Raw genomic sequence first — 15,485 nt, 5'->3', positions numbered from 1 at the left:
CCAGGACCTTCCGTCTCCAGACCTGGGTTGTCGTTTTTTTCTTTTGTTTGTTTTCTTAAATATGGCCAATGTAGGAATTTGCTTTGCTTGAGTAGGCACATTTGTTCTGAGTGTTTTACTTTTTTTGGTTTTTCATTTGGGGGTGAGGGAGGTAAGAAGGAGAGAAAATACAGGCTCATTAATGACTCAAATGACTATAAATAACTTGATTGAATATTGTCTCTCTGAAATTGCCACCAGGCATTTCTCCAAGTTCTCAGATCCAGAACTGGGATGTGAAGGGTATGGCCACATGTGTGTGTCATCACTGAGTGCTGGGCACCACTGCTCAACCCTCAAAGGACAGGCGCAGCGCCACGCCTGAACCATGAGAATGTTGGCACTAGGGCCGCGCTTCCGACTGCAGTATTCGGTCCATCGCAAATGCTTATGCTCTAAACGTCAGAGAAGGAACTCGATCTCAGGTATTCCTAGCAACCTAACTGTGGCCACGGATTTAAGGAGCAAAAGATGAGCCAGGAAGCCTCCTGGAGAGCCTGACTAGAGGAAGCCCAGTGTGAGGCCAATCAGAGAGATGCAGAAGGAGAGGAACAGGCAGAACTGTGGGCGATTGTCAAGCTGGAGCTGCAGAGCTAGCTAAAGGCTAGGGGGAGATTTGTCCCCAGAAGAGCATTTGCTCGGGAGCACGTGTGTGCGATTATATTCCTGTCATTTCAGTCCTGATGAAATGTCGGACTCTGGAACCATTCGGACAAGTGAAGATGGGCAATTAACCAGCTGAAATAAATTGTAGAATGGAAGCCAGCACTCCCACTAAATCCCGATTCCCATGAATTTCTGAGTTACATGGATCTCAAAGGTCCTTTTCAGCCATAAATCCTGCATTCCTCCCATTTAGCTGCAACTGCTCTGGCATCTGGTTTCATTTCTAGCAAGACTGTGACCTCAGCGTAGTTCATTTCCTCCTTCCTCCTGTGATGAGTGCAGCCACTTATTCATCATTGGACAAAGAGTTCAGAGTCTCAATGTGGAGAGTCTCAATGGCTAAATTAGCATTCAGGACGATCTTGGAAAACCATGTGGTTCTTAATTCACTTTCCCTTTGAAAAAATTTCAATGGATCGATTTTGTCTCACTCCCACCCATCTCCACCATTGAAAAGAAAGACAAGAATCCTTGTAACAAATATGAAATGAAGCAAAGTAATTCCTGCATTGACTCTGTCCAAAAAAACTGCATGTCTCATTCTGTACCCAGCATTCAGTACTTCCCCGTCAAGGAGTGGATAGCCTATTTTCCTTTTCTTTGAATTAGATTTTCCCCAACGAACAAGAATCTATTTTCTCTCCTTCCCACTCACCATCACCATTAAAAATGAAAGAAGAAAACCTTCATAACAGATACCGATAGTTAAGCAAAACAAATTCTGCCACTGGCCACAAAGTAAGTACGTCTGCTTGAAGGTAGCATTTTTCATCTTTGGTCCTCTGGCAACGTGGTTGGTTTTTCTATGGATCAGAGTTCTTATGCACCACTCCCACTGCAGGAATGGAAACAAATTGAGGGCCAAAGAATTCCCTAGCAGTGGAGGATCTGTGCCACATTGGCGAGCCTAACCCTCAAACATCAGCCACCCTCTCCCTAGGCTTGAGCCCTTCAAGCTCATACTCTAAATGGAATAGCCCTAGGGTCCCCTCTGTGCCATGAAATATCTGTGGAAGACTTTTGTGGAGAAGGAAGAGACCTTGGAGACTGTTGAATCCAACTTCCCCCTCCTTTGGAAGCTGTAGGGCATAGTGGATGAATGCTGGACTTGTGGCCAAGAAGATCCCAATTTCATTCAGAATCCCTTTCTGGGCCTCAGTTTTGTCCTCTGTAAAATGGGGATAATGCCTGTAGTACTTGCCCCATAGGGTTGTTTTGAGACAAATGAGCTATTGCATGTAAAATACTTTGCAAACTGAAAGCATCCTTATTGTAACCCAACGGAAAAGCGCATCATTCGTGCAAAGGGCAGGGAGAAGTTGGTGAGAGCTGGAGGAGAGCTCCAGCCTCTTCAGGCCTCAGCAGGCTCTTTGGGGCTTCTTGAGTCTGTTCAGATTTTGCAGTTGCCTTGGACCTTTCTGGCTTCCAGCTTTGAGAGAGAAGGATGAGGCCAAATCCCATTTCAGTTGCCGGAGGAAGAATAAGAGTCTGGGAAGCAGCCAATGGTGTCTCTCCTGTCCCAGCCCCCAGTTTGCCATTCTAGAGGCCTTGGAGCTCTTACCCTTGCAGGAGATCCCTTGGTTGCGCTGAGCTCCCTGTATACATCCTTGCCTGTACGCTTTCTTCAATTTCGGCTTTACTATCAACTCGGATAAATGGGTTTCGCTTCTACTTATTATGTGTATCCATTGGTGGGAAGGACGTCGATTCTTGGCTAGAACTCTTCGTTTTTCTCCTTTCCCCGTGAATAAAGAGAATGAGGAAAGCACATCCCCTGGACTGACAGTGTCGTTCTAGTTTGACATTTCCTCTCTCTGGAGACCCGAGTGGTGACCTCGGGCCCCAACCTCCTCCTGGCCCTCCTGGGAGGAATTCAAGTCTCCCTTAGAGAAGGACAAGGGACGGCGAGCTCCAGATGTCTATTCTCTTCTGCCTCCCTTTGGAGGATACAATGTCTACATAGCCCAGCTAGGGCATTCACGTCAGCAAGGGGGAAACTGAAGCTTCATTACAGAGTCCATCTGGATTGGGCTGGGAGAACCAATCTGAGCCCCTGCCCTGCCATTCATCCACTACATGACCTTGGCAAAACCCTCTTCTTCAGGCCTCAGTTTCCACATCTGTTAAGTCAATGAGGAGGCTCCCTGTTGGGACAGGGGAAGCAATTCTGTCTCACATTGCAAGCGAGTGGGCTTTCCTCACACTCTGGGGAGGAGGGAGTGTGTGTATCTTGGTGTTCAGCGTTTCAGTCATGGCCGACTCTCTGTGGCCCCATTTGGAGCTTTCCTGGCAGAGATACCAGAATGGTCTGCCATTTCCTTCTCCAGATGAAGAACTGAGACCCAGGGGTGAAACACCCTGCCCCGGGCCAACCGGCAACAGGCTTCGGACCCTGGAGCTAAGGCCATCCATGGAGGCCTGCAGGGGCCCTCCAAGGTTCTCTGCAGATGATCACCAGGGTATCTCTTTTCATCACTTGGCAAGGAGCAGGCGTGCCGGGCTGCAATGGCAAAAGAAGGCCTCAGGGTGGCGGTAGAGCATCATTCATAAAGCTTGAGGCCCCGGATGGGGCTGGAGAGGGAAGGAGTACAGGTTGCCTGGGAAAGAGGGGAAGAGAGGGGAACCATCTCATTAAGGAACGCAGGGTGAGGGGGGCAAAGAGGACTGAGCTTTGGCCTCCTGACTGCCTGAGCCCCCGCTAGAGAATCCCCTCCCAGGCGGCACTAGGACAGCCAATAAATAAATCAGAGAATCAAGTCACAAGACAGTTCTGGCTTTGTAGAAAACGGAACTTCCACTTTATTTAAAGAAATCTGCATTCCAAAAAAACAACTACAGACCAGAGAGCATAATGGGCACTCCATAAACATTTCATGATATGGGATTGAGAGCCAGGCCCAGAGATGGAAAGTCCTAAGTTCAAATCTGACCTCAGACACTTCCCAGCTGTGTGACCCTGGACAAGTCACCTCACCCCCATTGCCTAGCCCTTACCACTCTTCTGCCTTGGAGCCAATAAGCAGGATTGATTCTAAGATAGAAAGTGGGGCAGGCAGATGGTTCAATGGAATGAGAGCCAGGACTAGAGATGGGAGGTACTGGGTTCAAATATGGCCTCAGACACTTCCCAGCTGGGTGACCCTGGGCAAGTCACTTAACTCCATACTTTAATACTGTGTGTTGATTCCAAGACAGGAGGTAAGGGTTTTATAAATAAATAAATAAATTATCAAGCAAGTTGAAAGGATTGCCATCCAAGGATTTAAGGCAAGTACGGTAAACCCCATGAGGAGAGAATCACCTATGATGGTGGGGAATGCGGATTTCTGCCCTTCTTTTGTCAAGACCCCACTGTAACCAAAGGAGGACCCTTCAAGTTTCCAAGGGTTGGGAGGGTGTTGGACCTCCAGTTTTTCCATGACTGTCCTAGAGGAGTCTCAGATCAGCTGGCAGCCATAGTTGCACTGGGAGCTGAAGGCAGAGTAGACAAGATTCATGACTCTGCAAGAAGTCTAGCAAAGAGACTGCACTCCACTTAAGGGGAACCTCTTGAGCACCCCACAAATGGGAGAAAATCCAGCAGCTGGGAGCTGGGAGTACCCCTTGGCCACATGGGCCTCTAAGCTTGAGCCCACTTTCCTCTGTATGCACTGGTGGGAGAGGGTAGGCCAGACTCGGAGAGGGATGTTGGTACCAGCTCTTCTCTACCCCCTTCCAATCTTGAAAGGTCTTCTTTCCTCCAGAAATTGGTGGGGTGGGGTAGAGGGAAGAGACTTGGGCCAAGGCTGGAGGTCTCTTCTTCCTTTCCAAATGGTTCCTTTCCTTCTTGGGGGGAAATATAGCTTTTGCCCCAATCTCTAAAATGACTCTTGATATTAATAGATAACTGTTAGTTTCCTCAACCTTACCTCCCCAAATACTCTGCCTAGCAATATCACTCCAGTTTCAAGTACTTTTCTAGACTTAGTCTAAAGCCTATGATTGATGAGACTTATTCCCATCTTATTAAAATATCAATAAAATATCATTTACTTTATTTTTTAATTTTAAATCATCACCTTCTGTCTTAGTATCTATTCTAAAGAGCAATGAGGGCTAAGCAATTGGGGTTAAATGACTTGCCCAGGTCACACGAGTAGGATGTTATCTGAGGCAAGATTTGAACTCAGGCCTTCGAGATTCCAGGCCTGGAATTCTAATTTACTTTTTTTTAACCCCTTACCTTCTATCTTAGAATCAGTACTGTGTATTGGTTCTAAGGCAGAAGAATGGTAAGGGCTAGACAATTGGGGTAAGTGACTTGCCCAGGGTCACCTAGCTAGGAAGTGTCTGAGGCTACACTTGAACCCAGAACCTCCCAATTCTAGGCCTGGCTTTCAATCCACTGAGCCATCTGCCCATCCCAGTCACCCAGCTGCCTCCTTATCATTTACTTTAAGTGGGGTGGGGATGACTAGATTGAGTGATTCAATCAATCCCACCTTTACACAAACACTCAGATAATAACATGATATCAGACATGGGCCAGCCTTTAACACCCCAAAAAAATGGCCCCAAAGCCCATAAACAAACATTGAAAGCCCATCTTGAAACTGGAGGGATTCCATGTGAACTGGAACAACCTCCAGGAATTGATGCAGAATGAGAGGAGCAGAACCAGGAGAACATTGTACACAGAGATGGATACACTGTGGCACAATCAAATGTAATGGACTTCTCCATTAGGGTCAATGCAATGACCAGGACAATTCTGAGGGACTTATGGGAAAAAATGCTATCCACATCCAGAGGAATGTATGTATCCAGAGGAATGTTGGGGTGTATGGGGTGATCAGGGAGGGGTAATATCTCTGATATGGAGGGCTTGTCATTCCCTCCTAGGGCAGCTCTCCAACCTCTGACCCTCACCTGACACCCACTTCTCACTAGTGGCTCCCAGTAGCTGCTAGCATGTGGCAGTGGCCACACCCCGGGCAACAGCTTCAACAGGCCGGCTAAACCTTCTAAGGGTAGCCATCGGGTCGTCAACCCCTGGTGAACTAGGGCTTTGCTCATCCAGCATGTAAAGACTGCTTTGGCGGAACAGATAGAAGAAACCAACAAGAAGGTTCAACGGCTGAGAGGGCGACACAGCAAAGCACTGAGGAGTGCTTAGGGTGTGTTGGAGCACAAAGGACCACACGGCCATCCAATGCAGCTGAGGAAGTCTCCAGGTGTAACAACTTTTCGTGCCACTGGACCCAGGCTTCCAATGCCGAGAGAGTGGGACTGTCTCTGTGCATTGACTTTTCCACTTAAATCTCCTTCATGCACAAGTGTCTTTGTGCACACTCATCTACATCACAGATGAAAACGCACCAAGACAATCCTCATCCTCGGTTACCGAGAGACTACTACTACTGCATCCAGAGGAAGATCTGTGGAGACGGAAATGCATTAGAAAAAAATGTGATCGATCACGTAGTGTGATAGAGATGCGATTGGAGTTTTGGCATTAAAAGATCACTCTACTGCAAATATGAATAACATGGAAATAGGTTTCTGAACAATGATACATGTATAGCCCAATGGAACTGCTTGTCAGATCCAGGAGGGAGGAGGAAAGAGCAGGGGGCGAGGGGGAAGGGGGGAATCACGAATCATGTAACCATGGAAAAATATTCCAAATAAAAAAGAGGGGAATGCAAAAAAAAAGTGGGACAAAAAAATCCATCTTGAGTATTCAAACAGCCCAGCAGCCCTTCCCACCCCCAGGCCCCCTGAAAGTGAACTGAATTTAGAACTGTTACTGGGACAATCCTCTGGCATCCTGCTGGCTCCCTGGGCCTCCCATGACTTTCTGCCCAGTCCCTCCCAGACTCAGTGTTACCCTGTGACTGGGCTTTTCTCCAGAAAGCTGAAGAACTTTGGGGCTTGTGAACAAGCAATCTCCCTTGCTATTGGATGGGCGCTGTCCAATGAACAAAGTGATTCTGTTTTCCAAGTAGGGCATTGCTGGGAAAAGATGTGTACAACAAGGGTCTTCTTTGTCCAAAGACATGCCCTTCCCTCTCTTTAGAGACTCTCATTCCTAAAGCCTTGAGGTTGGGCGATCACAGGGATGTACACGCGCCTCTACAGGAACTCCACCAGTGTCTTGGCTACTGCTGTCTCCTGGACAGGAAATGGCCCTCTAGTTTCTGATCAGTGGTCAAAGCACTGTGATGTAAGCACCTGGGATTCCCCAGTCGAGAGGTGATATGGGATAGTGGCTTAGCTGAAGAGTCCTGCCTCAGGTGCTGCTCAACTCTGTGACCTCCAAATAAGCTGACCTCTCTGGGCCTCTGTGTTCCTTCCCCAACCCCGAACAGAAAACAATCATTTGCCAAAGCACACGGTGAGCCTAGTAGGGAAGCTCCCCAATTTTGCCTTCCTGTTTCTTTTCCTAAGGACCTTGCCAACCCTCTGTAATCTTGCTTAAATCGTGCAGCTATGGGGGCAGCTAGATGGCTCAGTGGATAGAACTCCTCCTGGAGTTGGGAAGACTCATCCATGGGAGTGCAAATCTGGCCTCAGATACTTACCAGAGTCAGCTGACTCTGGGCAAGTCACTTACCCTGTTTGTCTCTGTTTCCTCATCCATTAAATGAGCCGGAGAAGGAAATGGAAAACCGGTCCAGGATCTCCACCAAGAAAGCCCCAAATGGGGTCATGAAGAGTCGGACACAACTGAAAATGACTGAACAACAAAAACAGTACAGGTGTAAGGCCTGTTGCCAAGACCTCTCCATTTCACCTTTGCAGCATCTCTCAAATACCCCCACCTGCTTCTGTGGCCCCACCACCCCTCATCTGTCTGCCTCAAGTCTCTCCTCAGCCTAGTCTGAAAACCACTCAGCTGTCAAAGTGACCTTAAAGGGGAATTCACACACACACACACACACACACACACACACACACACACACACACACACATTTCCCTAGCTCCCTACTCAATAAACTCCAATGGCTCCTTATTGTCTACGAAATGCTCTGTTTGGCATTCAAAGCCTTCATCTCCTAGCCTCTTCTGGCCTTTCCAGTCTTCTCACACCTTATTCCCCAGCATGTCTGTCTTCTCCAATCAAATGACACCAGCTTCCCAGCTGCTCCACAAACAAGGCACTCCATCTCTCCACCCCAGGCTATCTCCCATCCTGGGAATGCTCTCCCTCTTCTCCTCCAACTAATGGCCTGGCCTCCCTGGATAACTTTCAGTCCCAACTAAACTCCCACCTCTCCTAGGAAGCCTTCCCGGCTCCTCTCAATCCCAGTTTCTTCCTTCTGTTCACTATTTCCTATCTAACCTGTATCTAGCTTGATTTGCCTACGCATCGATTTGCATGTTGACTTCCCCATTAGACAGGGATTGGCTTTTGCCTCTTTTTGACTCTCCAGCAGTCAACACAGTGCTTGGCACATAGCAGGCACTTAATATATATTTATCAATTTATCCGACTGAATAGTGTCTGTCAAATAGCCCGAGTGAGGGGACAGGGCATGATTTGGAGGGAAGAGGGCTTTCATGGGGCTCTCTGAGGGCTTCACGGTTCAGTTTTTCCATTTTCAGCTGGGAATTGGGAGGTGGGTATGAGCTGTGCATAGCAGACTAGCACTTGGAGAGTGAGGATAGCTCCTTTTCCCTGCTATTCCTTCACCTTTGTTGTCTCCTGTCACCCAACTCTCACTTGTGGCTCCAAGAAGCTGTAGCACGCACAGCAGCCACATCCCAGTAAAAGCATCTCAGCAGATGGACCAAACCAGGCTGACAGTAACCAATAGATCTCAAAGCTATAAGAAATGATGAGCAGGATGATGGCAGAAAAACCTGGTAAGAACTGTATGAACTCACACAAAGCAAAGTGAGCAGAACCAGAAGAACACTGTACACAGGAATAGCAATATATTAAAGAGAATTAACTGTGAAAGATTCTTAACTTCATTAGTCCACAACAATCCCATAGGACTCACTCATGATGAAAAATGTAGTCCAGGGGGTAGCTAGGTGGTTCAGTGGATTGAGAACCAGGACTAGCTGGGTGACCCTGGGCAAGTCACTTCACCCCCATTGCCTAGCCCTTACCACTCTTCTGCCTTGGAACCAGTTTATAATATTGATTCTAAGACAGACGTAAAGATTTAAAAAAAACCCTAATGTAATCCATCTCCTGAGAGAAAACTGGTGGCTTCTGGGTACAGATCGAAGCAGATTCTTTTTCCACTTTCTTCATTTTTCATCCTCAAATTTGTGGTTCTGGACGGAACCCACATCCAATTCCACAAATATTTATTAGTTATGATGTAGCAGACTCTGTGCTACAAATTGTGGTTTCAGCGCAAAAGCAAAGCCACCCCTGCCCTCAGAGAGTTTATGGTTTACTGAGGATATCTGGTATGTACACAAGGAAAGAAATACAAAAGAGGGATCATGGAAAAATGTACCTGTCGGATCTATAGATAAAGAAATTTATGATCAAAGAAGAGATAGAGAGGCTCATGGGAGATAAAATGGATCATTTCAATTATATGAATTAAAATCAATTGATTTTATTATTTATATTTATTTAATTATTATGTTATATAATTATAACAATACATATACATGTATTGATTTTATACATAATTATATTATATATAATAATAAAATAATAAATCTATAATAGTGATAATAATAAAATTAAAAAATCAATTCTATGAATTTAAAAGGTTTTACATAAATAAAACAAATGCAGCCAAAATCATAAGGAAAATAGGAGACTGGGAAAAAACTCATTTCATGAGAATGCTGATGCCGGGGAGCATTTTATGTAGGAAGTGGCCCCTGTGGCACATTTGTTCAATTGAATCAAATAGTCCAGAGCTCTGCTCAAGAAAACTAAGGCTACTGAGTTCAGATCAATACGTAGAGCATATCAGAGGTGGGAATAACTGAAGTCCACCAGAGTATGTGGGGAAGGTGTGAGCTGACCACCAAGGGAAGTTGAAGCTATGATAGGGTTTAGGAGGGAGCCTCTTTGCCACCAGCATTAGTCAGCAATAAGACCTACCTCAATTCCCTAATTAGCTCAGATCCGGCCCTGGAATTAGGCTGGGGTGGCTGATTCTCAGACAGTGCCAGCAGCCAGGAGCCCCCTACCTGGTATGCCAGCCTTGACACACTGCCCCATCCTTAGTACATAAGGACTCCCCTGGCTCCGACCAGAAGGCCATGGAAACAAACTCAAGCCAATGGGAGCAGGCAGCATTCCAAATGCTTGTTTGGGTTTCTTGGCCTGGAGGCAAACTTCTCCCCTGGAGTTGGACACCTGAACCCTCATCCAAGATACTGCACCTGAATTTATAGCTGAACTTGCCCCTCTGTGGATGCTGGCAAGGCAGGTGCCCCGCCATCTTCCTGCTCATACGGGTACAACATCTATGGCACAGGCTGAGCAAATTGCCATCACAGCAGAGCCCCGGCGGGAGGACTCTGGAATAGGGGGGCAGGTGGGGAATTTTAGGGCTAGGGCCATGGTCTTTGTGATATAGCTAGACCCAGGCCTGCCGGGGTAAGGGGATTAGCAATAAGCAATCTGGTACAGCCTTCTCAAAATGTGCCTCGAATCAAGTTTTTAAGACGAAAGCAGTTGCAGGAGAAGAGGATCAGGGAGATGTCTGTCCTAGGACACTGCAAGGTCACTGCTTTGGATGAGGGGAAAGGTGGTTCTGCCATCTGGTAGCTTCCTGCCATTTTCACTAAGTATTCTCACTAACCAGCTCCTAAATACCATTGTTTTTCTGTTGCTGAAGGAGCCTAAGTGCTGCCAGTATCCTCTAAATTTCAGTTCCCCTGGGCAAAGTCCCAATCACTGAGCCCTAGTTACAGCTCCAGCCCTAAGGTCAGCTTTACATAAGCAGAGTAGGTGGCAGCCTCTGGGATAGAATTTGAGGGATGCTGAAAGATCTTGACTAGATGAAATTCATCACTTCCTCCTATCTGGCTGAAATCGGTCTGTCTTTTGGGTTAAGTCATCGAATGCAAAAATAAATTGCCAAATACCAGAGGAGGAAGGGGGTTAAAAAAGCATCTAGGAGCTGGCCCTCCCCACTTCCCACTCAAGATTCTTCCACCCAGGGGCCTGGCATGCTGACAATTTACCAAGCCTGCCTCAGAGATGTTGCATCACTAGAAACAGGAAGATGTACCTAGCTCCTTAGCAGCCTCAGAATGGCAAATTCCACTACAAGTCTATGTATTACCCCAGTTGTGATCCAAATCAACACTGCCTAGCACAGAGGCCCATGAGATGGGAATGGTAGACAATGGAGGCAAACCCTCTGGCAGTGAGCCAGTCCACATTTACTAAAGCTAGTCTTCAGACAGTAGGCGTAGTGGACCCAGACACAAAACCTTTCCAAGATTAGTGGGTCCATGTTCCAGGCATTGCCCCAGGCCTTGAGAACCCTGGCTCCTCTCCTCCTCCTGGAGTCGCCATTTTGTGGAGGGCCCCAGGCCAGCCTTCATTCCCCTCTAGGCCCCATGTCTAGCTCCTGGACTGTCAAACCATGCTGTTTCGCCTTACAACTTCCCTTGGTGTCTGGATTGTCCTTACTCTAAACATTCAAGTACCCATGTGGCTTTCACAACTTGGGATATCCCTCTAGAAGACCTTCCCCTTGTCCTATCAGTGAGTTCCTCTTGGAGCCTCCATTTTGTGGAGGAGCTGAGGAGGGCGTTCATCCTCATCCGGGGCCTATAACTCTTCCCTTTCTCAGTTCCCTTTTTTGTGGTATCTTCTCTCATGAGAATGTAAGCTCCTGGGGCCCTGGAAGCTGCCTCAGTGACAGGATGAGCAGCAGCAGCAGCGGCTTCAGGAGCTCTCAGCCCAGAGAAGGTGGGCGTGGGACAACTGGTCAGGAAGAGATTACAGGGGAGTTTTTCTGGCATTGGATATATGCAGCGCCGATTGGCAATTCTGTTGCCCATAAGCAGCTCTGGGTCAAGGTTACGGGACAGAGGCGAGGATCTGTGATTGGTCACAAGGGAGCAGAGGCTCGGGTCAAAGTTCCAGGGCCAAGAAGAGCACCAGTACTTGTGGCTGCAGGGGAGGAGGGGTTCTTCCCGGGTAAAGACCAGAATGTAGACCAGGAGAGCAGTGACTAGACCTTTCCCAGGACAATACCGCCCTGGAAGCATTGAAAACTCTGGAAATAGCAACCTGAAAAAGCCTGAAGCTTGGAACAGAGCCTCCCCACTCCCCGGTGAGCAGGGAGCAACTTTAACATAAAGTTCAAAGTTAAGAAATAGGCTGGAAAAAGAGCAAATAACCAAAAAAGATTAAATCATGACAACAAAACCCTTCTGTGGTGGCAAGGAAGACCAAGACATAAACCTAGGAGAAGACAACACCGTGAAAACAGCTAGAAGAAAAGCCTCAGTCAACGGGAATTCATGGAAGAGGGAGAGAGCTCAAAGAGTGGTTGAGGAAAAGTTGGAAAAAGAACCGAGAGTGATTGAAGAACAGTGTGAAAAGAGAATGAACAACTTGGTAAACGAGGCACAAAAAGCACGAAAGCCAAGCCCCAGCCTTGAACTACTCCCACCATCTGCTGCCTTCTCTCCTGTTCGTGTTTCTGGACAAGGCTGGAGAAAACCAGGAAACCGTGCTAACTGGGTCCACTACAAATCTGTGTTACATAATCTCGCCGCGCCTTCCCTGAAGCAAAGCAATCTTTTTATGCTTCCCTAATTGATTCACTATCCCACTCACCACAACAGCTTTTCCAGCCCTTTTCCTCTCTTCCCAAACCACCCACATCCCCTTTTCTGATGTGGTGCAGTTGTTTCAGTCGTACCCAGCTCTCTGTGACTCCATTTGGGGTATTCTTGGTGAAGGTATTGGAGTGGCTTGCCATTTCCTTCTGCAGCTCATTTTTCCAAATGAGGAATAGAGGTCAACAGGGTGAAGTGACTTGCCCAGGTTCACACAACTAGGAAGTGGCTGAGGCCAGATTTGAAGGCAACATAGAAGAGTCTCCCTGCCTCCAGGCCCGACCCTCTATCACTTGATAGCCCTGTTGTATCATCTAGCTGTCTGAAGATACCTCTATAATCCACTGAAAAAAATCCAACTGCATTCCCTTTTGCCCCTCAGTCTCATGTCATTAAAATATCTTCCCCTATTATCTCCTTCACCTTCTCTTTCTATTTTTTAACCCTTACCTTCTGTTGGTTCTAAGGCACTGGCAAGAGCTAAGCAATGGGAACTAAGTGACTCACCCAAGGTCACGCAGCTAGGAAAGATCTGAGGCTAGATTCAAACCCAAGACCTCCTTTCTCTGGGTCTAACTCTCTATCCACTGAGCGACCCAGCTGCCCCACACCACCCTGTCTTTCAAAATAAGTTTGCCATTCTCCTGGTCAAGGCAAACCCCTCTCCATATACAAGTGATCCTATTCCATTCCATCTTCTCCAACAGATGGTCCCCTCTATCATCCACACTCACCCCAGTCTCTAATCTCTCTTGTACCAGACGCTTCCCTGCTGCCCACAAACACTCCTCACCCATTGCCAAAAAGCTTCACTTGATCTGATCATCCCTGCTAGCTCCTCTCTTCCTCTACCTCGCCTTCCCCTCTGGGCTAAACTTCCCCAGAAAGCTGTTTACGCTTGCTCTCCTCTCACTCTCTTGTAAACCCTCTGCAATCTGGCCTCATCATTGAACTGGCCCTGCCCTCTTCAGAGTCCCCAGTGGTCCAGGAGAATGCCAAGTATCAATGAGCAGTACACATGCCCTGTGGGATAGTTGGATCTTCCCTCAGTCTTTCCCATAACCTTAGTGGACTCTACCCAAAGGCACTCTGCTGGTTTGTCTGTCCCGGGCTGAATTCCACAGAAACAACATCAGAAAAAAAGAGAGGGAGTTGCGAATGTGGCTGTTCCAGGCCCTGAAGAACTTGACCCTAGACCCACTACTAGCCTTTCCCACCTGGATCCATAAGACCCCCATGCAGTAGTGACAGCAAGGACGGAACATGATCAGATTTGCTCAAACAATCAAATCATATTTGTGAAGGGCCCATTGTGCCTGGCCCAGAGTAGGTGCCTAATAAATGCTCATTCCCTTCCTCTTCTCTTGAAGATGTCAAGTGTCCTGTTGCACTGGATAGCAGGTCTCAAGCAGCAATTGGTGTCTAATCGTTTTATTAAGAACTCTTGCAGTCTCTACCTCTAACAGCCAATCAATCCATTCAACCAACACACATTTATTGAGCACCAACTATGTGCTCGGCTCTGAGAATATGAAGACAGAAATGGAGTAGAAAATAAAAGTCCCCGTCAAGGACGTGAATTCCATTGGTGGACACAATATGTACAAATATAACAGATAAACACCCAATAAATACAAGGCCATTTGGGGTAGGAAGATAATAGCTGTTAATAGAATCAGGAAAGGTCTCATCTAGAACAAAGAGTGTAAGCAGAATTTTGAAGGAAACTAGGATTTCTAAAAAGGTAGAGGAGGGGGCAGCTGGGTAGCTCAGTGGATTGAGACCAAGCCTAGAGATGTGGGTCCTGGGTTCAAATCTGGACTCAGATACCCCCTAGCTGTGTGACCCTGGGCAAGTCACTTTACCCCCACTGCCTAGCCCTTACCACTCTTCTGCCTTGGAACTAATACATAGTACTGATTCTAAGACAGAAGGTGAGAGGTTAAAAAAAGATTTAAATGAAATAAAAAATAAAAAGGCAGAGGTGAGGAGAATGTAGATTTTAGATGTGAACAATGGCAGTACATAGGTTGGGTGTAAATGAGATGAATTGTGGGGTATGAAGACTAGCAAGGAAGGCAGGGCCATGTCATGGCTTTAAACACTAAGCTGATTGGTTCCTATTTCAAATCGGAACTTACAGAGACTCATCAGAGTTTATTGACTAGAAAACAGGTCAGACATGAGCTTTAAGATAATGACTTTTGTAACTACTGGAAGGCAAATTAGAGAGGGGAGACATCTGAGATAGGGACACCAAGGAGGTCATATGGGGTTAAGCCATTGGATTCTATGAGAGTGAGCATGGAGTTCCCCTGGGGAAGTAGTATATCTCTCCAAGAAAGTGGACACCGCTGCTACCCTGCTGTGTCCAGACCTGGTCAGCATACTTGGGCTTGGTTCAGACCAACTCCAGTCTCGTAAAAGACTTGGCGGAATTCCCAAGACAGCAAGTTGGGAGTTAGCAGCTGACCACCCTGGCAGTCTGGATCTCCTGTTCAGAAACTTGTAGCATGAAGGCCAGGGATGGCCATGTGCATATCTGGGCAACCTTGAACCCTGCAGCTCAAGAGAAGTTTGAGTTTGTGGAGGGATCTCCTGAGTAGGAAATTCAGGCGGAGGGCCAGTCCTTTCCCCAGCACAAGTAGGCTGTGGTCTATGCCTTGGGACCAAAGCACATTCCCTACCTTGATGTCTTCTGGACTTTTTGAAAGGGATCTTGGAATAGGCCCTTGCCAAGAAGGAAGACCACTAGGAACCGTTACTCAACAGTATAGTCATAGAAAGTCAGAGTCTGTATGCTCTACCCACAATAGTGGTATTAAAAAGGCTACAACGGTTCAAATGGGTGAAGACCATCAGACTTTGAAATTTAAGAAGTCCTTATCTACTGGGGAGCCTGTGATTTGGGGACTTGACAATGAAAGGGCTCAAGACTCTCCATGGAGTAGCTAGGTGGCTCAGTGGATAGAGTGCCAGGCCAACAGTCAGAAGATCCTATGTTCAAATC

Source organism: Monodelphis domestica, chromosome X, assembly GCF_027887165.1.
Source record: "Monodelphis domestica isolate mMonDom1 chromosome X, mMonDom1.pri, whole genome shotgun sequence".
In the NCBI taxonomy this organism is placed as follows: Eukaryota; Metazoa; Chordata; class Mammalia; order Didelphimorphia; family Didelphidae; genus Monodelphis; species Monodelphis domestica.
This window is presented reverse-complemented; position numbering follows the sequence as displayed.